Genomic DNA, 22088 nt, shown 5'->3' on the forward strand with positions numbered 1-22088 from the left:
TCGATTCTAGAACATTTTCATAGATCCGGAAAGAAGCCTCCTCACTCCCATTAGCAGCCACTCCCATTTCTCCCCAGTCTCCCTGGCCCTCGGCGACCACGAATCTATTTTCTGTGTCTGTGGACTTGCCTGTTCTGGACATTTCATGTAAATGAAATCATACAGGATGTGGTCTTTCGTGGCCGGTTTCTTTCACTCAGCCTGTTGCCTCTTCTTCAGAAACATGTCTGACTCATACAGTTACAGTAGAGGGGTTGTTTGTACTGATCGTTTACTCAGTCGTGAGTGTTGAGGGAGCCTCTGTTGTACTAAGCCTAGAGCAGGTGCTGGGCCACACAGCAAGGAACACAGCCGCCACGGGTGGTGTAGGAGTTGTCTATTGCTGTGTGACAAATCACCCCAAAACTTAGCAGCGTAAACAACAAACACTAGTTATCATCCCACAGTTTCCGTAGGGTCCAGAATCTGGAACCAGCTGGGGCTGAAGGTGTCTGAAGCTGGTCTGTTGGCAGGCCTCAGCGGCTCTCCTGCTGATGGCCAGGTATCTCCATCCCCACCCCCCATATGGGCTTCTTCGCGGGGCAGCTTGAGTGTCCTTACAACATGGCGGCCGGCTTATCTCATAGACAAAGAGAGACCAAGAGCTCAAGACTGAGGCCCCACAGTTTCTGTGAACGTAATCTTGAAGGTGACCCGCCTCACTCTGCCATATTCTTTTGGTCCCATAGACCAACGCTGCTGTAATATGGGGGACGGCTGCAAAGACGTGTGAATATCAGGAGGGGCAAATAAGTGGGTGTGGTTTCATACGGAGAATGGCCCTTTTGTGAATGGCTGGCACCCGGCCAGCTTGTTCATGCAGGGCCCACAGGGCTGCCTCTGGATGAGCCTTGGGTCGCCTGTGGGTTGTCTGGTCTCCACGCTCCGTTTAGGCCTCTTCCGCCTTTCCCCACTCTGTATTTGTAACCGGGGAATTGAGCATGTAAGTCTGTTCATCGCACTTGGCCAGATTTACCCACTTCCCATAGAATCATTCTTACAGATGATCTCTCCAGGTGTTTGTGAATTCTATATGCGTATCCATCAAATCGATGAGCCGGGTTTTGGATTTCCTTTCATTCTTGTCGAGAACGGTCCGCAAGACCCATCGCAGTGGGTCCGACACTTCCCGGCAAGGCACTGGCTCATGCCATCGAATAGAAGTCGCTAGAGACAACTTCTTTTCCCAGATGGCCCACGAGACCGTCCGGAGGGGCAGAATCAGGGCTTGTTTAACTGGGCATATATCATGCATTAAAAAACCAGGCCTCATCCCCTAACGAGTAGGATGAGTTGTCGTGAGGAGTTTTAGGTGGTGGTTAAAGGCGGGTCTGACCCATAGTTCTGTCACTTACTGTGTAGCTTTGGGGAAGTCTTGGACCTTAGTTTCTTCATGGAGATGATGAGAACTCTCTCATGGGGTTGTTTTGAGTATTTAAGGAGATAATCGAAGTTCCAGGTATCTGCTGCTGCCTAAGAAACCACACGAAACTTAGAGGTACGAAGCCATAACTTTTGTTATGTTCACCTATTGCGTGGGTCAGAAGCTCAGGAAGGGCTCAGAAGGATGGCTTGGGTCAGCTCCAGGATGCCCAGGGTCAGCTGGGAAGATTCTCAGGAGGCTGCCAATAACTCGAACAGCTTGGGAGCTGGAATCCTCTGGAAGTTTCTTCTCTCATGTCTAGTTGCTTGGCTGGAGATGACTCAAAGCTTGGGCTCAGATGGGACTGTTACCTGAGTGCCTACACATGGCTACTCTTTCTGGCTTGGGCTTCACTGGGGGGCATGGCGACTGGGGGCAGCCACACTTCCTTCTTAACGCACAGAGCTCCAAGGGCAAGCGTTGGAGTTCGGTTCACGACCAAGGCGAATGCTGCGTGGCCTTTTACGACCTAACCTCTCAAGTCACTTAGCATCACTCATGCTATACTCTCTTGGTTAAAGAAGTCACAAGCTCACCCAGATTTAAGGGCAGGGGACAGAGAAGCCACCTCTCAACGGGAGGAGTGCTCAAGAATTTGCCTCCTTAAATCTTTCACAATAAATGTAAGGTATTTGACACAATGAGTGCCTTGGGGTATGAGCCAGAAAATGTGAGCTGCTGCTGTCCATATTGTTATTAGATTTTTTATGATTTTTTTAATGTTTATTTATTTTTGAGAGAGAGAGAGAGAGAGAGAGAGAGACAGTACGAGCAGGGAAGGGGTGGAGAGAGAGGGAGACACAGAATCCGAAGTAGGCTCCAGGCTCTGAGCTGTCAACACAGGGCCCGACCTGGGGCTTGAACCCATGAATAGTGAGATCATGACCTGAGCTGAAGTCAGACACTTAACCGACTGAGCCACCCAGGTGCCCCTATGATGTGTGTTATTTTTTTTTTGTTTTAAAGGTTGTTTATTTATTTATTGTTTGAGAGAGACAGAGACAGTGCAAGTGGGGGAGGAACAGAGAGAGAGGGAGAGAGAGAGAAGCCCAAGCAGGTTCCGCGCAGTCTCTTGAGGGGCTCCAACCCAGGAAGCCCTGAGATCATGACCTGAGCTGAAACCAAGAGTCGGACACTTAATAGACTGAGCCACCCAGGCGCCTCTTGTAGTTTTCGTGTGTTTGTTTGCTTTAATTTTATTTTAGGCGGAGTGAGAGAGAGCGTGCAGTGGGGAGGGGCAGAGGAAGAGAGAGAATCTTTAGCAGACCCCACGCCCAGCTCAGAGCCGGAGGCGGGGCTCGATCCCCTGACCCCGGGATTGTGACCTGAGCCGAAACCAAGAGTCGGATGCTCAGCCAACTGAGCCACCCAGGCGCCCTCACGTTGTTAGTAGCTTTGTATCTCAAGTTAGCACACTGGGACCTGACCGCAGTGGATCTAACCCAGTGACCCGGACAAGCCCCCGCCCTCTATCTTAACTGAGCCATCTTTTTTTTTTTTTTTTAATTTTTTTTTTTTAACGTTTATTTACTTTTGAGACAGAGAGAGACAAAGCATGAATGGGGGAGGGGCAGAGAGAGGGAGACACAGAATCGGAAGCAGCCTCCAGGCTCCGAGCCGTCAGCCCAGAGCCCGTCGCGGGGCTCGAACTCACGGACCGCGAGATCGTGACCTGAGCTGAAGTCGGACGCTTAACCGACTGAGCCGCCCGGGCGCCCTGTTAACTGAGCCATCTTTCCGGTGCATCTGTGATCAGGTTTATTTTCATGCTACCAGATTCGTGTTTCTACCTTCTTCAAATGGGGCCCAGCTTAAAAAAATTTCCTAGCCCTTCGTTTGATTTTCATGCCCTCAGTGGCTTCTCAAACACATTTAGAAGCTTCACAAGGAGCGTCTAGAAGATCAGTTTCGTGAGTCCCCAGGGTATGTCTTTCCTGAGCCTTGATGTGTGACTCACACAATGAAAGCCCTGTTGTGCCCTTTATCCCCCTGCCCCTAATTTCGCCCAATACGTATTCACAGTTGATCTTCTCCACAAACAAGGAATAGCTTTTCTTCCATAAAAGATACAAAGAGGTCTCAGACATGGTGTCCTCCCACGAGGATCGCATTCTGGAACTGCAAACCTCAGACTCCAGGAAAGGGTGGTGGGAGGCGGCGGATCGCCGGATCTCCCGCTGCCAGGTCCTGGCCAGCGGCCCCCTCCGCATGCTGTCCCACTGCTCCTCGCCTCCGCTGGCCGAGCTGGGCACTGTGTGCCGGCACCCGCTTTTACCGATGAGGAGACCGCTCTGGAGTGGTTAGGAAACTCCCCCAAATCCGGATCTAACGCCAGGGACTCCTGTTCCTACGTCTCGCAGGAGAGCCTCTGCAGCCACGAGTGCTTTTGGTGTATGCTTGCGTGAGCCCCGCGAACGTGACCCCCCGTTTCTCCCCTCTGCTTCCCGCCCCCTCCACCCAAGGTCACACACTCAGAAAGTGCCCATTAAGGCAGACTTTTGCTTTAAGCTTGGGGAATTGGCCACAGGAAAAAAGAAAGAAGCTCCAGATGCTAATTAGCTTCGCTTTTTAACTACAGATGAGCCACTTTTTGAATTAACTGGTGGTGAGAGTCTCAGAGATGAATGGAAATATGTGAAGATGGCCGGGGAGCCGGGGCCAGACGCTCCTGTAATTAGGCTCCCTGATCTGTGTGCCTGGAGAGTGAAACATCAGGGGAACAAAAAGCCACGGGGGGATTATGTGAATAACTGTGGAAACTGTCCTCCCTTTCCAGGAGGATTATTTTCCAGAGCCCTTCTGTTTTTCCTAAAAGAATTAAAACAAACACGTAGCTGGGTTTTGTTTTGTTTTTCTTGTTAGTTGCATCGTATTGTTTCTGACTGTAGCATTCCTATTCCCGTCTCCACTCAGCATCTTATCTGATCACACCTAAAAATGCTGTAGGGCAGGAAAAATAAATTCCCCTCTACCCTTCTAGATTCTTGACTGAGCACCCCCACCCTCACCCCATGATAAAAAGATTAACAGGAGAAAAACAAATGTAATCACTAAAGTGTAGGAGCCCTGCAGAGACAGGAGATTCAAAGAAGCCGCCAGAGCTGGAATCTCTTCTCCTTGGACAAGAAACAAGTGTATGAAGGATTGACAAGACAAAGGGGTCTGGGTGGGGGAAGTAAACTAGTGAAGAAGTAACAAGGCTTGTTTATACGGCCTTCTTGGCCCTAAATTCCCAGTCTCTGGTGATCAGGATGCCTTCTGCCCTTCTGGTGCAGGGAGGGGTACCTTTCAAATGTGAGGTGTAGCCTCTGCTTTCCGTGGGACAAAGGAGGTTCACAGTGTCCTTCATTCATTCACGGTTGTTTCTCGAATCCCCTTAATTGAAAATAATCAGGGGGCTCCTGGGTGGCTCAGTTGGTTGGGCGACCGACTCCGGCTCGGGTCATGATCTCACGGTTCGTGGGTTTGAGCCCCGCCTCGGGCTCTGTGCTGACAGCTCAGAGCCTGGAGCCTGCTTCGGATTCTGTGTCTCTTCCTCTCTCTGCCCCTCCCCTGCTCTCTCTCTCTCTCTCTCAAAAATAAATAAGCATTAAAAAAAATGTTTAATTCAAAATAATCAGTATGCCAAAGTGGCATATTTGGGGACGACATAGGCTAAACCCCTACAATGCTGAGTGCCAAATTTGAGTAGGAAGAGCCCCCCGGAATCCCAGAGAGGTTGGTGGGTGGGATATCGGTGGGCAGCTGGGGGAAGGGGACATTTTATCACAGTGAGGTTACCTGGCAGCTGCAGGAGTGAAGAGTAGCTCAGGGAGCAAATAATCTTACGGAGCCTGTTGAGCCGAGCAAGGGTTCTCACGGGTGGGAACAGAAGTTCATCTGGTTTCCTGCCTTGGGAACTTACAAAGAGGGTCTCATCCTTTTCGCCTTAGCAATTAGAAGGGCCGGCATCTAATCTCTCTGTTTACTCTGATTTCTTAAGAGTGGAGTGGTGAAACCAATTTATTTATTCACTAAACTAATTTCTTTATACCCTTGTCTGGATTCCAGAAAGGACCTAACAACATACCTGAGCCCTGAACGAGGAATCAGGACACTGGTTTTTCTTTCCTCTCTGCCACTGACTGTGTGACGTTGAGCAAGTCACTGCCTCTCTCTGCATGTTTCCCGTCCCGTCCACGAGAGCAAACACTGAGCAATTACTGTATGCACCGGGCACTGTGCTAGAGGCTTGTCTTGTATCTGTATTAATTCACTTCATTCTCTCCCAAACAAATCATTACGTTATGTATCTTTCTGCATTTGTTGGTGCGGTTCCGGTCCATCGTTGTAATATGGGCAGGATGAGTTTTTGTCGCTTTTGCTGTTTCAAAGAATGCTGGATTTTCCTCTGGCTCCTTAGGAACCAGTACCTGATGCCCCCAATTTGAAACCCAAGCTATGCCATTGGGTTCCATTGCTGATAGGACCTTGTCTTTGCATGCTGGAAAGAAAGGGAAGTCTGCAGGACTGGGCCCCTAGGGAGAAGGGCACCACCCTGAAGATGGGGGAGAGGAACTACGGAAGCCTGTCTGCCCTTGGAAAATCTCCAGGCCTTGGCCCCCTCGGGTCATTATCTTTTCCTGGTTGGGGGTTGTTGGGGATACTACCTATCCCAGCCAGGATGGCTGTCAGAGAACTCAGAGCAGTCAGCCCATCCAAGGTGGGTCTGTGACTTCTGGCGGCTTCTCATTCTGGTACTCCAACCCTCCCCCCCCACCCCCATTCCACTGCACCCCACCCGCTCGCAGCTCCTGGCTCCCCCAGGAGTCAAGGGCGGCCCTGCAGGAGGCCTGCCCTCCTCCACCCAGACCTCCTTCAGACTGCCTCCTGCTGCTCAGCCCCCCTTCCCAGGCTGGAGGTGGGAGGAGGGAAGGGCAAAGTGGAAGCAAGCAGCGGGCACAGCCCTGGGGTGGACCCGGTGGCCAGCTGGGCGGTCCCCATCCAGTGGCCCAGGCTCCGCCTTCGCCAGACGTGATCCGCCAAGGGCACCACCAGCGCATGGGTGGCTGGGGGAGGTTCGGTGTGTTGACACGATGGGTGTGAGTGTGTCTGGTCACCGTGTCCACAGCGTGTGTCAGCTTACATTATTGAGTGTGTGGGTGTGTGTCTTTGTGAAAGTGCATCTGTGTGTGTCTTTGATCTCTGTGTCTGAGTGCGTGTGAGGGGGTATGTGACTTACTGTGTGTCAGTTTACATAATTGTGTCTGAGTGTGTAAGTGAATGATGTGTATGGGAGTGTTTGTGAGTGCAAGTCTGTGACATTCGGGGCTGGGTTGCCTCCTCTGGCCCTGAGATGCTGGGGACAGGGACACCAACGTCATCGAGGGTTCCCCCCTCCCCCCCCCCCTCCCGCAACTCGGCCGCCTGGCCCTCTCATCCCGGGTTTCTTCAAGATTCCCGGAGCTCAGGGCCCTTTTTCTCCTTTCTGTCCTAGCGTGCACTCGGCGAGCTGGGGCCCGAGGGAGGCTCACGGGGCTCGGCTGAAACACTGGATGCAGTGGGAGACGACCACCAAAGAGTGGGCCTCAAGCCCCTTTCCTCCACCCCATGCCCTCCGCGTCCGCTGGGACACCCCTGGGTGATTCTGAGCCTCACACGCCCCTCCTAATGTTGAGCTCCGCGGTGGCAAAGCTTGAAGTCTCGTGTGGCCCCTAAAGCACATTCTGAGGGACGTGGAACATTCGAGGGCAAGAAGCGTAGCAGCCCGGTACCCAACCAAGCTGGTTCCGAAGCTCGCTCTGCCGCTGCGTGGGGACGTGTGTGCCCGTGAGGGTCTCCTTGCCCTCGGAGCTTCGTTTTTCTCCTTCACACCCCGAGGAGAAAACAGCACCCCCTCGCAGGGCGATGCGCGGATAAATCGGAGCGAAGTGCAGGGGGCGGTTACCGCGTTCCTGCCCGAACGCCCTGCCAGCGCGCACACAGTTCATTGTAGTGAATGGATGTCCTAGGGAAGGTCCCTGGCAAACCCATGTAGCTCCCGAATCCGACACGTAAGGGGAACCCCGATGGAAAGGAAGGCCCAGCGGCCGGGGAACAGCCTGCACCCTGGATGGGAGCCCAGAGCCCGGGATGGCCGGTTAGGCGGGTGACCCCTGCTCCCGATCTGTGACGGAGGTGCGGTGCCCCGCCCGTTCTGGTGACTCCCGGGGAACCCCGGAGCGGAAAGCGGTCCGGCGGACCACCAGCCCTCTCTCCCTTTGCAAATGGCACTTTCTATCCTCTGGCTACCAGGCAGGAGCGGGGCCGGGGCCAGCGAGCGCACGCCGCCCGGGGTCCTGCGGCGGCTGCGGGGGGGGGGGGGGACTCCCGGCTCCAGGTACACGCGCTACCCGCCCGGCCGGAGCAGCGGGGGGCCCGGGGAGGATTTGCAGCGGCGTCCGCTCCGCTCCCCGCGGCCGCTGGCTCTCCGACACTCCGCCTGGCTGGGGCTGCCAGAATTTGCCGACGGTGCCCGCGGCGCGGCGGCCCCTGGCCCCGCCCCCGGCCGGCGCCCCGCCCCCGGCCCCGCCCACGCCGGCCCGCTGTCCGGGCCCCGCCCCGGGCCGCGCCCCTCCGCCGCTGCCCCGCTAGCCCGCTCCGCGCCGCGGGCCTGCCCTCAGGCCCCCGCGGGCTCGGCGCCGCCGCCGGGAGGCTCGAGTAGCTCCGGGACCCGCCCGCCGCGTCCCCTGGGCAACCGTCTCCCGGGAGCTCGGGCCCCGCCCCCGGCACCCACACCCGGTACGGAGCCCACCTGTGCGGGCGTCTGCGGGGTCCCAGTGCCCCCCTGCACACCCAGCCCCGCCCAGCGCCGGGCTTTGTCCGCCTGGGGCGATCGGGGTACAGGGGCGTGGGGGCTGGGGGAGGCGCGCGCGTCCCGGGGCGGACCGGACCCCGCTGGGGAGGCCGAGGCAGGGGGCCGCGCTCGCGTTGTGATTCTCTGGTGCGGGCTGGTTCACGCTCTCCTGCTCTCCCGATCTCCACGCATCCCTTTTGTGCCTCCGGGGCGGGGGCGGGGATGCGGGGTATCCCGCTGCCGTCCTTGATGGGTTGAGCGGGGGCCCTGAGCTGGGCTCCGGACGCGGACGCGCCTGTTCTGGGCGAGCTGTTTACTTGTCAGGGGCCCAGCAGTTGCCGTGCGCATCTTCCCCTCCCCCTGTCCCCGATTCGGGACGGAGCATCCTGCGCCGTGTCGGTTCCTGGCGTTGCCTCGCAAGCTTTGCCCTTGAACCCAGAGGGCTGGAGGGCGGCGGACCCAGATCCCGAGGTCCTGGGCAGCGTTGAGGGCCAGAGCAGAAGACGCACCTTCCTCCGGGAAGAGCCTCCTCCTTGGCCGCCCTCTTGTGAATTCTGCCCCAGCTCCCTGTTTCCTGACCTGAATTCCTGAGGACTAATTCCTTCTTGCCTCCCCTAACTCTTCCTTCTCGCGGCTCCGTCATGCTTTCTGCTTTGTCTTTGCTCGTTTTGAAAGTGCTTTCTCTATAATCATGTTTCATTTCCCTGTGACGGAGCTGCTGAGTTTTTGTCCTCCTGTTAACTCCATTGGTCAGCAATGGAAGTTATTTCTTCCTTGGCTCTTGGCGCTGACTTCTCATTTCTCTTGGGAAGCCCTCACCACCTTCCCCTGGATGCTGAGCGAAGGGACCATTCAAGTCCGCGTTCCAAGCAGGGTCCACGGGGTATCCTTCCAGGAATTAGGCTCTCAGCAGTGAGAATGCCAGCTTGGTCCTGGGAAATACATTCTTGGAACAGACACCTTTTCCAGCGGCTTCCCAGCACTGGGCTTTTTGCCTGTGGAGAAGCAAGTGGTTTCAGTTTCCTGCTCCTTAAGAGTCGTCCCTAGCCGTGCCCGGTGGGCTGCAGGCAGGAGTCGCCCCGCCGTGGAGGTAGCTGTGCCCTGGGTTGGAGGAAGGGGCGTGTCCAACTCTTAAAATCCAGCCGGCTCGGCTTCCGGAGCTCAGGTGTCTTCCAGTCTTTGGGGTTAGATTATTCCCAGGAGTGGCCCACAGAGGGAGGAGGGGGGAAGAAATACCGCAGATGCGGTGACTGGGCCGCCGTCTTCCCTACACGCTCACTCTCTTCATCTGCAGGAAGCAGGGATGAGTCTTCCTGTATGATGCAATGTAGGACTTTATTGGGACCTCAAGTTCAGGAGTCTGCTTTTTGCAGCCATTGAGTGGAACTTGAACCCAGGCTCGGCTCAGATCACTTACTTTGCTTTCAAAACCAAACAAAAGCAACAAATAACTCGAAAAACCGATCTGAGTCATCTGTGTGTGTGTATGTATATTCCTGCCTCAGGCACTGGAGGTGCTCCTGTGGTTTGCTTCAGCAGCACCCAAAGGAAGGAGCTGGGGGAGGGCGGCGTCGGCACAGGTGGTTCTCAAGGCTCATCGAGCAGGATGTGATTGGTTTGCAAAACGGAAGCCTAGGTGAGACAGCTGAAGTCCTGTAAGGGAATGCATAGGCTTGTGAGACTTCCTCTTTCAAAAATTTCATTCATTCATTCTCTCTCTCTCTCTCCTTTTTCTCCCCCTGCAGACAGATAAAGGAGCTGAGAGTCAGGTGGGGGCGGAATGGTGCTCAATGATTCCAAAGCATCTTTGATCTGCCAGACCGAGGGGCCTTTGCTGCTGGCCATTCTTGGACCATTCCAGAGAGGTAGGTTGGGTGATGAAGCCAAGTGTGTGGGCAAAAAGGAGATGCGATTTTGCAGAGAGCTTAGGAAGGTGAACAGAATCCTCCCTCCCTGACTATCCAGTCAAAAGGAGAACCTCTCGGTAGGACTAGAACGCCGAAAGGAACAGAACAACCCAGATGTGTTCTAGGAACTAACATGAGGAGTCGGACTAGACCTTGGCCAGCTCCCCAAGAGAGGGATGTTGCTGCCTGCATAAGGAAGCAGGGGAGGGGGGCGGCTGTGCTCCGAGCCCATTATTAAGCTGCAGCATTTGGGATTTGACTTGCTTCAGTCGTGGTAGAGTTGGGCTGGCCTGTCCGGGGAGAGAAAAATGAAAACACTCTTCCAAAGGAAGCGTGTGGAATTGTGAGAACTCAGCATTGCTTCTCAAGGCGTCTTTAAGGTAGGGACATTTCTGTTGCTCCAGAGAGTTGACAGTCACTCTGTCAGTAAGACAGTAGTCCTTAGAGCCTCTCGGATGTTTGCTGGGATATGAATGTAATCCTTTCATCGTGCAAATGAAGATACTGAGGCCAGAGATGGACACTGGCTGAGTATTAGCTGAACACACACCCCCCGCTTTGGGACCTGGGGCTAGATGGGTATGGTTAGCTCCCAGATCGGTAGTCACAGTCCCTTCTGCAAGCTCTGGGAGTGCATATGTACTCCCCGTCTGCAGAGCACATTCCTCCTTACCTGGTGCTTGAACAGCTACTGTCGTTTCTGATGGGAAGGTGCACAGGGTTACAGCATATGGTGTCATCCTTGGAAGATTCCCCCCGGCCCCGCGCCAACCTCATTTTCTCTATATCTTCATCAGTACTCTCCAGACTTCTTTGTTTAGTGTGGAGATCTTTACAAAGATCAGAATACTGGGTCAGCTGGGAGGCTCAGTCGGTGAAGCGTCGGACCTCGGCTCAGGTCATGATCTCGCAGTTCGTGGGTTCGAGCCCCGCGTCAGGCTCTGTGCTGACGGCTCGGTGTCTCCCCGTCTCTCAGCCCATCCCCCGTTGGCACGCTTTCTCTCCTTCTCAAAAATAAATACACCTTAAAAAAAAGATCAAAATATAAGCAGAATTTTGACCTATAAAGTAGATAAAAACAGAGCGCCCTGTGGTACAAGTAGAGACTGGCCTAGGATGTCCACTCAGCCCCCTATCCCACTTCTGCCACCCTCTAAAGGTCTTGGGGTTGCCTCTGTGGAACTCGCTGGAACGTGGTCAAAAACCACGAACTGCGTAAACCTCCATTGGGGGATTCTCTTCTACACACCTGTTTACACCCCTGTTTTCAATATCTTGATTCTTGTTTCAGAAGATGCCTTTTAATAATTGTTAACGCTCACGCTTTTTTATTAATTAAAAAATACCTGTTATCTGTTGAAAGTTTGCAAAAAAAAAAAAAAAAATTAGCATAACTCTTTTATAACCCTGCCCTCCCCATCCCCCGGAGAACCATTGTCTCCTGGATGGAGTATCCTCCCGCAAACCCCCCAGAAAGCCTTCTATGTGCCTCTCTTTGGACACTTGATTTTTATGTATTGTTAAATATTATTGTGAACTTCCACGAAAACGTAACTGACTGCGTGCATATGTTTATCCTGGCTCTGTTTCAAAAGCCCACTAAAATGAGATTAGAGGAATAAAAAGGGAATAAATCCTTAAGGAAACAGAGCAGGAGATAGGATTGAGGAGGAGGATGTAAGTAAACACTTTCAGAGACAGAAAGCAGGCCAGCGAAAGAGACGGAAGGCTTGGAATGTTGAATGTCCTGGGCTGTGGGGGGAGGAAGGCCCGTGGGTCCAAGGACCCACCAAAGACCCAAGAGTGGGGCTGCAGTGTTCCCGATGATGGGGTGCAGGGTGGGCCGGAAGAAGGAAGATTGACTGAAGGTGTCACAGCAACAGACCCCTCCCTCAGCCAACATGGCCAGGTGGCTCCCTCCTCTGCCCCAGCAGGAGACGCTCATTTTCCCCCAGGTCTGCTGAACTAGGGCAGCTCAGGCCTAGCCTGGGGTGGAAGGAGGCTGTGTGGAGAGCAGTTGGGAGCGGGGGGGGGGGGGGGGGGGGGGTGTGGGAAGGAGGAAGCACTGTCCTGAGAACAGGAAGATTCGGTGAAAGTCTGTGTACTCAACAGTGAGACCCTCCCTGGCGGGCTCCCAGAACATGGCAGCCTAGTTTCTACTCTTCTCTAGTCAGGGCCTTGAAGAACTTCTCTCCGAAGAAACTGACCTCACAAGACAAAAGGACCCTCAAATACTGACTCCGTGGGAAAGCTAGCTTGCTATTTTGTCATTTCACAGCAACGCCTGCCAAGTGACTGGCCTTACCCGGGCACAAATAGCTTTTGGTACCTCTCTCTTAAATTTGAATAGGCAACTCTGGATTATCCCACATAGAATAAAGCCTCTAGCATGAAAGACAGAGACCGAAACAAACAGAAAAAAGGGAGTCAGAAGTCATTAAGCATGGTTGTTTAAAAATAGGAATGCTCCGGGGCGCCTGGGTGGCTCAGTCGGTTGAGCATCTGACTTCAGCTCGGGTCATGATCTCACAGTCTGTGAGTTCGAGCCCCGCGTCGGGCTCTGTGCTGACAGCTCGGAGCCTGGAGCCTGCTGCAGATTCTGTGTCTCCCTCTCTCTCTGCCCCTCTCCTGCTCTCTCTCTGTTTCTCTCTCTCAAAAATAAATAAACATTCAAATAAAATGTTAAAAAACTATGAGAGTAGAAGCAAAATTTTCAATAGAATAGAATTGGAGATTGAAAGATAGAGTTCTAGAAAGTAGAACAAAAAGACTTGAGAGATGGGAAACAGGGAAGAAAATGAAAGAAAACCGGAGAATCCATTCAGAATGCCCAATATCCAACTCATAGGAGGTCAAGACAATGAAGGGAGAAAAATGAAGACGAGGAAGTTATCAAACTACAGGAAAAAATTCTAGAACTGAAGAAGCTTCTACATTAAGAGTCTCTGAGTAGTACTCAACAATGAATAATAAAAGACATACAAATAAAAGCAAAGTACGTACTACTGGACATCATCATGAACTTTCGAAACTCCAGAGATAGAAATTACCAGAAGCCAACAAAAAGAGGCCACAGATAACAGAATGACACTGGACCTTGCAAAATCAACACCAGAAGCTACAAGACCATGGAGCAACTCTTTTCAAATTTCTAGGGAAGTTAATTCCCTAGCAAGAATTATGTAATTGTCATTCAAGCAAAATAATGGAATGAGGGCATTTTTTAAGATGAGAATTTTCCAAAAAAAAAAAAAAAAAAGCTCTCTGCGTGCACACGCACTTTTGTATCCCTATGCAAGGAGACTACTGGAGATTATGCTCTACAAAAATAGAGTAAACTGAAAAAGAGGAACAAATGATACAATGTGTGATTATCTCTTGTTCTCATTTGGCTCAGCTTCCAAATGGCTTTCTATGTTTCAGCTTTGAGTTTTGTGAGTACAGAGAAAAATACCTAACACCTATCACACCATGGGAACTGAAAAGGACTCATTTCCAAGCTTTCCCTGTAGCCAGCACCTGCGACCTAGACTTCACTGATAACCTGCACCTATGCGGTATTTTGAGAGAGGAGAGGGATGAATCATGAGCTGTATCCGTGGTTATGCTGGTGGCAGCAATGATGGGCTGCGAGGTCAAATTCTTGGCACAGAAGTGGCAGAGGTCCAAACTGGCATTCGGTACTTGGTAAATAGGCAATAGAAGCAGTTTTGCCATCAGACATGCATCATGGAATCCAGTGTACTAAGTTTTCTTTCTTTTTTTTTGCTCGACCTTTTGTTTTTCCTGGAGTTGGTAAGCACTTCATGTTTTTATTTACTATGTTTTCCATGTACTAGTCACCAGTTGTTCCTCAAACCCTCCAACAGAACTATGAAAATTCCTCGTAATGAAGCAAATAAGTCAGGTAATCTGTCAGCTCCTTTCCTGCTTAATCAGTGGGAGTTAGCCTCTTTACTTGCAACCAAGAACTTTGACTGGTGGAGAGAATGGTGAAGAGAGTTCCCTAATAATGGTGAAGCAAAGTTCCAATGCTACCGCCGTGCAGCTCATCTAGAGAGCAGGCAGGCCAGTTTGGAGCAGGATGGCTGAGGACCGTAGGGGGACTGTCTCCAAGAAGAAAAAAAATGAAGATGATGGATTATCTGACATATTTACCACATTATGGAGTTTTATAGTTCTGTTGGAAAGTTTAGGGAAGAATTATGAATTTGGGTTTTTATAGTGTTTATTTATTTTGAGAGAGAGTGTGTGCATGTGTGACTGGGGGAGGGGCAAAGAGAGAGAGAGAGAGAGAGAGAGAGAGAGAATCCCAAGCAGGCTGTGCACTGTCAGCACAGAGCCTGACTCAGGGCTCAGTGTCATGAATGACAAGTTCATGACCTGACCCCAAACCAAGAGTTGGACACTTAACTGACTGAGCCACCCAGGCGCCCCTAGTTTTGTTTCGTTTTAAGAGAGAGAGAGAGAGAGAGACCTGGGGACTGAGGCAGAGGGTGGTGGGGAGAGAGACAGAGAAAGAGAGAGAATCCTAAGCAGGCTCCAAGCTCAGCGTGGAGCCCGACGACGTGAGGCTGGATCCCATGACCCTGGGATCGTGACCAGAGCCAAAATCGGGAGTCAGACGTTCAACCGACTGAGCCACCCTGTGGTTTAGTTTTGAACAGTGTTTATGTGGTCATAATAATGTAAGCACTGACGTCGATTAACAAAAAATTATCACACAGCTATGTTCAGAACATGGAGGAGAGGACACGTGCGTGTGTGCAGGAAAGCACAAACTCATCTTCTAAGGAAGAAGTTAGAAGTTGAAAAGCCCATCGCTTCTCAGCCTTTTGGCTAAGATCAAGTGTAAGAGTTGAAAACCCATATAAATCTATTAATTAGAAACACAGAGATAAATACTCAAAGAAGCAACCACAATCAGGGGTGATAGGTTTGGATGCTCAGGGCTGGGGGCTACTCCTTTTTTGCTGCAAACATTTTAGTTTTTGTTTTGTTTTTTTATTTTTTTGATGTTTATTTACTTTAGAGAGAGAAAGAGAGACAGAGCATGAGTGAGGGAAGGGCAGAGAGAGAGAGAGAGAGAGAGAGAGAGAGAGAGAAACAGAACCTGAAGCAGGCTCCAGGCTCTGAGCTGTCAGCACAGAGCACGAAGCGGGGCTCGAACCCACAAACCGCAAGATCATGACCTGAGCCAAAGTCAGACGCTTAATCGACCGAGCCACCCAGGCACCCCACAAACGTTTTAGTTTTAATTAATTTTTAAAATCATGCTTGTATAACTTTCATAGATAACGAGCTTCTGGAATAATTATTATGATGTTCAAACCCACTCATATTATAGCTGTTTTCATTTTTGGCATGCTTTCTGAAATATTTTGTCCACAAATAGGTGTTGCCATGGTAAATGGATGCGCATTTTTTGTTTCAGTAAACGTGGGGGATATTTGCAGTGCTGTGTAGCATACACAGGTGTCATCTTAGTGACTATATTTTCTCCTATTAAGTTAATTATGATAGTTTCCCTATTAGTTTTGGTTTTCCACTTTCACAAACAGTCCCACAAATGAATGTCTTTGTATATATCGCCTTGTTTGGCTCTTGACTTACTTCCTTAGGACGGTTCCCGAATTTCCCAAATTGCCAGATTTGAGACCGTGGATCTTTCATTTGATTTTGGCGTGTAGTGGCAGGGGATTCCACTTGGGTGCAGGCCCATGGCCTTGATGGGTGGGCCGTGAACTGAACGTGATAAGAGATGGTTGGGATAGAATTTTTTTTGTAGGGTAGTTGGTTCATTTTTCTGATGACAGCAGAAGAAGTCAGGAGTCTGTCTCTTGCTTGTTTGTAAATTTTTTAAGTTAATTTATTTATTTTGTGTGCGAGAGAGAGCAAGAGCTGGGGAAGGACAGAGAGAGAGGGAGAGAGAGAATCCCAAGCAGGCTCCGAGCTGTCAGTGCAGAGCCCTATACAGAGCTCGAACTCACGAGCCATGAGATCACGACCTGAGCTGAAATCAAGAGTCAGACACTTAACCGACTGAGCCACCCAAGCACCCCTCTCTATTTTTTTTTAATTTTACTTTTTATTTTTTAAAATTTACATCCAAACTAGTTAGCATATAGTGCAACAGTGATTTCGGGAGTAGATTCCTTAGTGCCCCTTACCCGTTTAGCCCATCCCCCCTCCCACACCCCGTCCAGTAACCCTCTGTTTGTTCTCCATATTTAAGAGTCTCTTCTGTTTTGTCCCCTCCCTGTTTTTATATTATTTTTGTTTCCCTTCCCTTATGTTCATCTGTTTTGTCTCTTAAAGTCCTCATGAGTGAAATCATATGATATTTGTTTCTCTGACTGACTCATTTCACTTAGCATAATACCTTCCAGTTCCATCCACGTAGTTGCAAATGGCAGGATTTCATACTTTTTGATTGCCGAGTAATACTCTGTTGTGTATATATACCAGGTCTTCTTTATCCATTCATCCATCGATGGACATTTGGGCTCTTTCCACCCTTTGGCTATTGTTGATAGTGCTGCTAGAAACATGGGGGTGCATGTGTCCCTTCGAAACAGCACCCCCGTATCCCTTGGATAAATGCCTAGTAGTGCAATTGCTGGGTCATAGGGTGGTTCTAGTTTTAGTTTTTTGAGGAACCTCCATACTGTTTTCCAGAGTGGCTGCACCAGCTTACATTCCCATCACCCCTCTCTTTTTTTAATAGAACAGAATTTCCAGAGGACTTTGCCTCTCACTCTTCAATGTCGGTTTGGTCTTCCTCCATTGGGGATTTTTTTTTTTCAGTTTTAAATATCCAAATTAAAAGTAACCGTTCTGATTTTTTAAAGTTTATTTATTTTGGTAGAAAGAGAGCATATGCGGGAGGGGCAGAGAGAGAGAGAGGATGCCAAGCAGGCTCCGCACTGTCAGCACACAGCCCAACGTGGGGCTTGGACTCACGAACTGCAAGATCATGAGCCGAAGTCAAGAGTCGGATGCTCAACCAACTGAGCCACTCAGGTGCCCCAAAAGTTACTGTTCTATTAAATCATATGGCTTCAAGGGAGACACATTTAAAATGGGAGAGAGTAAAAAGAAGAAGAAGAAAACAAAGAAGGAACTGAGGGAGGCAGAAGCAGATAGACAAGGAGGCAAGTTCCTGTCCTCGGCTTATCTGCCAAGCAGACGTGGGGAAGCCTTTTGCACGATTTCACGTAACTTATCACATCCATCTCGGCCTTCACCCCTCCCATCCCGTTTTCTTCTGCGACAGGGGCTCACGGTATCAGACAACCCTCCAGACAAGCCCTTCCTTCCTAGTCTTGGGCATGGTTCTGGGGATGTCTGACTTGGCTGGCCTGCGGCTTCTGGAGACTTCCCTCCCATCCCTTCTTTGGATACGTGTTCCTCCTCCGACTGACCACCACTGGACAGTGGCTTTGCAATAGAGGGCAGAGGACAGCAGAGGCACCGCCCGCGTGGCAAAGGCCTCCCATTTGCTGTGGCTGACGTCCCTTTCCTGGGGCGCGGAGACCCTTTCTGCCCTCAAGACTGTGGTGGCCTCTGGGGGTGGAGGATGCCTGCTGGTCTGGGGCCTCCCAGGGAGACACATTGAAGTGGTTTTCCCGAAAGATTCTGTATTTTGGGAGATCTGCACATCTGTCCTAAAACTGCACCTGTTGGGGGACGCCGGGCCACTCAGCTTTCCTTCTGGTCTATAGCTTCCATTGTTTCTCAAGAAGATTCTTAAGGACAGGAAATTTCAAGGCTGGGTTTCTGGGATGCCTGTTCCTCGGTTGTTAAGGGCAGAGGATCGGGGTGTTTTGTGGCAGGCAGGGCCCAGGCTTTCCCTGGCGAGTCTAGCCCCGCCAGCTCTTGCCTGGGGCCCTGGCCTAATTGCTTTCCCACCTCCATTCTTGTCTCCCTCCCTTCCATTTTCCTCACGGCAGCCAAAGCAATTTTTGTAAAGCATAACGTCAGGCCATATCAGTCTCCTGCCTGAAACCCGCTGGTGGCTTCCCGCTGCGGTGACAAGAGAACCTGGCTCCTCACGGTGGCCACAAGGCGCTGCAGGCCTCCCTGCCTCTCCAGTCATCTCCCCTCCTGTTCCTGGCCTCCAGTTGCCTGGCCTCCTGCCTCAGGGCCTTTGCACTTCCTGTTCCAGCTGCCTCAACCCTACGTCCTGGATCTCTGCCTGATCTCTCTCATCATGTGGGCCTCAATTCTGACATGATCTCATTCGAGCACCCTTCCCTGACCCGCCACCCAGAGGAGACCCTCCCCACAAGCCCCTTTTATTACCTTCCACCTCTTCTCTGAAATCATCTTGTTATTCATTTTTCTTTTTATTTCCTCATTCATTTTTGTTTTCTCCTGTTAAACTAAAAACTCTGTAAGATCAGGGACGGTGCCTGTCCCGTTCATTCCCTGATGGGCACAGTCCCTGATGCTCAAAGACATATTTGCTGAATGAATGAATGAACAGGACCCGCAGCCTGCACGCCCCTGGGCCGAAAAGGTCCCCCCACGTTCTTCTTCCCGAGGGTCCCCAGGAAGATGTGGTTATTGAATCATCTCTGGGCTTTCCCTGGCTGCCAGAGCGGCGGGTGGATTCTAGAAAGCTCTTTTAAGACAAACACCCAGGAGCTCCGCTGGGAAGCGGGGCCTCTGGGTAAAGTCCCCTTGGAGTTTGCCTCTGAAGTGTCCTCTCTCCACATAAGTTAGGCAGCAGGAGAAACAGCCATTTCATTCTCCACAGCAGAGAGTCTGGGAACCAGAACACTTATTAGAAGGACTATTTAGAGGCTGAAAAGTACCTGAAAATAAGCCCGGGTCAGGAGGCACAACCAGACTCTGCTCTGTTCAGCTTGATGCAGAAGGCCAGCCCCTGTGGCTCCCTGTCCCTTGTCAGGGTGACTGCTGGTCTCCTTACCTCCCAGCCGGGGTTGATGGTAGGCATCGGACAATGCGTGTAACCACCTTCTAGACGTTTCTGAGATGCCTCTTGAGCTCTTTGGCTTGTAACCTTCCTAGAGTTAAATGTTTTGTCCCAGAGTTAAAAGAAAGGAGCACCTCTCTCTCCGGACAGAATCCTAGCAATGACCCCGGGGGACCCGTAGACACTCACTCTAACGTAGCATGTGAAGGAAAGGAAGGTACGCAGTGGGTCTTGGCCCAGGCAGCCTCAGGGAGGAGGGCGTTTATTTCTCGGATAAAGCAGGATACAACTTCCCTTCTCCCTGTAGCTGGTCCCCTGCCCAGAGCCTGCTGAGAGTGACTCATGTGTTCCCTGGGGAAGCAGCTCCCGGGGGCATGTGACACCGGCACCGAAAAGCCTGGCTTTACGTTGACCAGGGCTGGGCAGCGCCACCTGCTCTGAGCGGCGGGCACATTTGCCACGACTGCCGGAAAGACGCGGAGCCCTGCCACACCCGGGAGGCACAGGGCGGCTCACAGCCGTAACTAACATGCAATTTCAAACGTGCAACTCCAAAGGAAGGGAGCGGGAGTCCGGGGCTCGGCACGAGCCACCGGCCAGCAGGTCTGCCGGCCCAGGGGCGGAGCTAGGAGGTGGGCCACCACCCCGTTCCCAGTCTGGAGGAAGCACCATGACCCTGGCGTACTGCCTCCCCCGCTCGCCCTCCTCTCTTAGAAATAAGTGGGGGCCCTCGTAGCACGCCCTGCTGCGGGCTGGGAAGGACGGTGGCGCTTTTATGCAATCTTGGGGGAAACTCCCTTGGTGTCCGCTCAGGACGCAGAAGGTCAGACCCCTCAGACCTTCGCAGCGGGAGAGACGGCTTCAACCTTGGGCCGCGGAGGGTGCGTCTAGCTGGGCACGTCTCAGAACCGCCGGTGGGGGGGATGGTGCGCTGCCGTGGCTGAGACCCTCCGCCTTCCACAGCCGTTCTGGGCACTGCGCTGGCCGGAAGCGGGAAGGTGAAAGGGACTGAGCGACCTGTTGGTCGTTTTTCTTTGATCTTTTATTAACGAGGCAGATGTGCAACGAGAAGTCGGCCACAAGAGTCTGGCTGATTACTCACGGCTCATCTTTGGTGGAAACCACTCTAGTGCCTTGAAGGCGGGCCCGGCCCTCGCCTACCCGCTGTCTCCCGGCCGTCTCATACGCCTCAGTGTGTAGCCCGCTGACCCCAAATTATGCCTTGAGAGCCCCAAAGACCTCTCCCCTAAGCTCCACACCGGGGAGTGCTCCTTGGCTGTCTCCTTGGGGGTTTTCACCGCCAAGAGTCCATATATCTGAAATGGACATCTCGCCGTTTCATTGCCCCCAAATCTGTTTCTCCCCCACGCTTGCCCGTCCAGTGTATTTCCACCACCCCTCCAGTGTCCCAAGCCCGCACCTGGCTGTCATCCTTGCTCCTTCCCCCGCGACCCCATCTCATCGGCCCGAGCTCCTACATAGATCTTGAGGGGCACCCGGGGGGCTCAGTCAGTTGAGCGTCTGCCTCTTGATTTCAGCTCGGGTCATGATCTCATGGTTCGTGGGTTCGAGCCCCACACTGGGGTCTGTGCCGATAGTGTGGAGCCTGCTTGGGATTCTCTCTCTCCTTCTCTCTCTGCCCCTCCCCTGCTCATTCTCTCTCTCTCTCTCTCTCTCTCTCTCTCTCCAAATAAGTTAACTTTCAACAAGAGTTGAAAAAATAGATCTTGATGCCCTGCCTTTCTCATCACCGGGGGCACGAACCTCCCTACCTCCCCATGCGCACACTTGCTTCTTTCCAGTTCTTTCACCCTGGGGCTGAGGCATCATTTCGGATGCAAATTGGATCCCCTGGCTCCTTTGCTAAGACCGCCCATCACTCTTTGCGCGACACCCAGGCATCTCCCCTGTAAAGGCTCCACAGGACTTGGTCCCTCCTGACCTCTTCAACCTGTCTTATCCCATGGCCTCCCCTCCCTGCCCCACTCATGTGTTCCAGCGGCAGTGGCCTGCCTCCCATCCTCCCTGGACGCAGTCTGGTTCTCTGCTCTGGGGTCCTCTCCTCGGAGGGGCTTTTCCTGGCCTCCCTACAGAGTTCTCCATCACATCGCCATTTGGAGCACTGCCTTCACTGTGTTGGCATAGCGTGTGGTCATTCTTCCTACCTACGATGTGCTTGGGTATTAATGTCTCTCCAGCTGGAGTGTAAGCTTCTCCACCACCATCTTCCAGCACCTCGCACGACTCCTGGAACTTAATAAATACTCCTTGAGACTCATAACATCTCAGACTGAGCCATATGTACAAAATAGCAAATCCAGTAATCCACGAGTGCCAATTATTTCCATGAGATGAAGTGACCAACGATAATTGAGAACTCCTGCATTCAGATCCAGGAAATTAGCCGGGAGAACCCAGCTTACTGTGGGAAGTATCTAGAACTTACTGTGGGAAGTATCCTTGGCAGCCAATGAGCTCAGTGATACGACCGCCGAAGGACTTCCTTGGGGGGAAGGGCTGAGAGGCTCTTAGACTAAACAATGGGAGTCTGGTACCCAGAAAATTCTTCGGCAGTTGGCCCGTCAGGCCCCACCCGCAGCATCATGTTTTCTCAGAGTACCAAAGTTTGGCAAGAGTCTAAAAACTGTGTCATAGGGAGAAGAGTCAGAGGTCCTGAGGCCACCATCCAGCAGCAATAGCCATCAGATGACAACCCCGTGTGCCTCTAGATGGCACTACAAAGTTCAGGGTTGGCTCTTAGAGGCAGGCCAGTTTCCAAGGAAAGAACTTGCTAAACACCAGACGCTTCCTAAAATGGAACACGCAGCTGCAAGTGACAAAAAAAAGAGAAAGAAACACACACACACAAAAACTCAAACTGTTCTAAGTTAAAAACAAAAACAAAACCAAAAAAAGCAGGTAGGGGGCAGGGGGAGTTTTTGGCTGAGAGAACTGAAAAGTCCA

The 22088-nt window shown here is 51.8% G+C and overlaps 1 protein-coding gene across 6 annotated transcripts in view; it reads left to right on the forward strand.

Moving 5' to 3' along the window:
- Nucleotides 1-22088, forward strand: part of PIK3CD (phosphatidylinositol-4,5-bisphosphate 3-kinase catalytic subunit delta) — a 56016-nt gene that overhangs the window by 14866 nt on the left and 19062 nt on the right. For 2 of the 6 annotated variants that reach the window (XR_006713287.1, XM_045482071.1), the window contains exon 2: nucleotides 10022-10141. The gene's annotated coding sequence lies outside the window, so the exon portion shown is untranslated. Of the gene's footprint in view, nucleotides 1-8058; nucleotides 8222-10021; nucleotides 10142-22088 lie in introns of those variants that run through there. The other 4 variants (XM_045482070.1, XM_045482075.1, XM_045482072.1 and 1 more) reach the window with 4 other exon arrangements.

The sequence above is a fragment of the Leopardus geoffroyi genome, chromosome C1, assembly GCF_018350155.1.
Source record: "Leopardus geoffroyi isolate Oge1 chromosome C1, O.geoffroyi_Oge1_pat1.0, whole genome shotgun sequence".
NCBI classification, from domain to species: Eukaryota; Metazoa; Chordata; class Mammalia; order Carnivora; family Felidae; genus Leopardus; species Leopardus geoffroyi.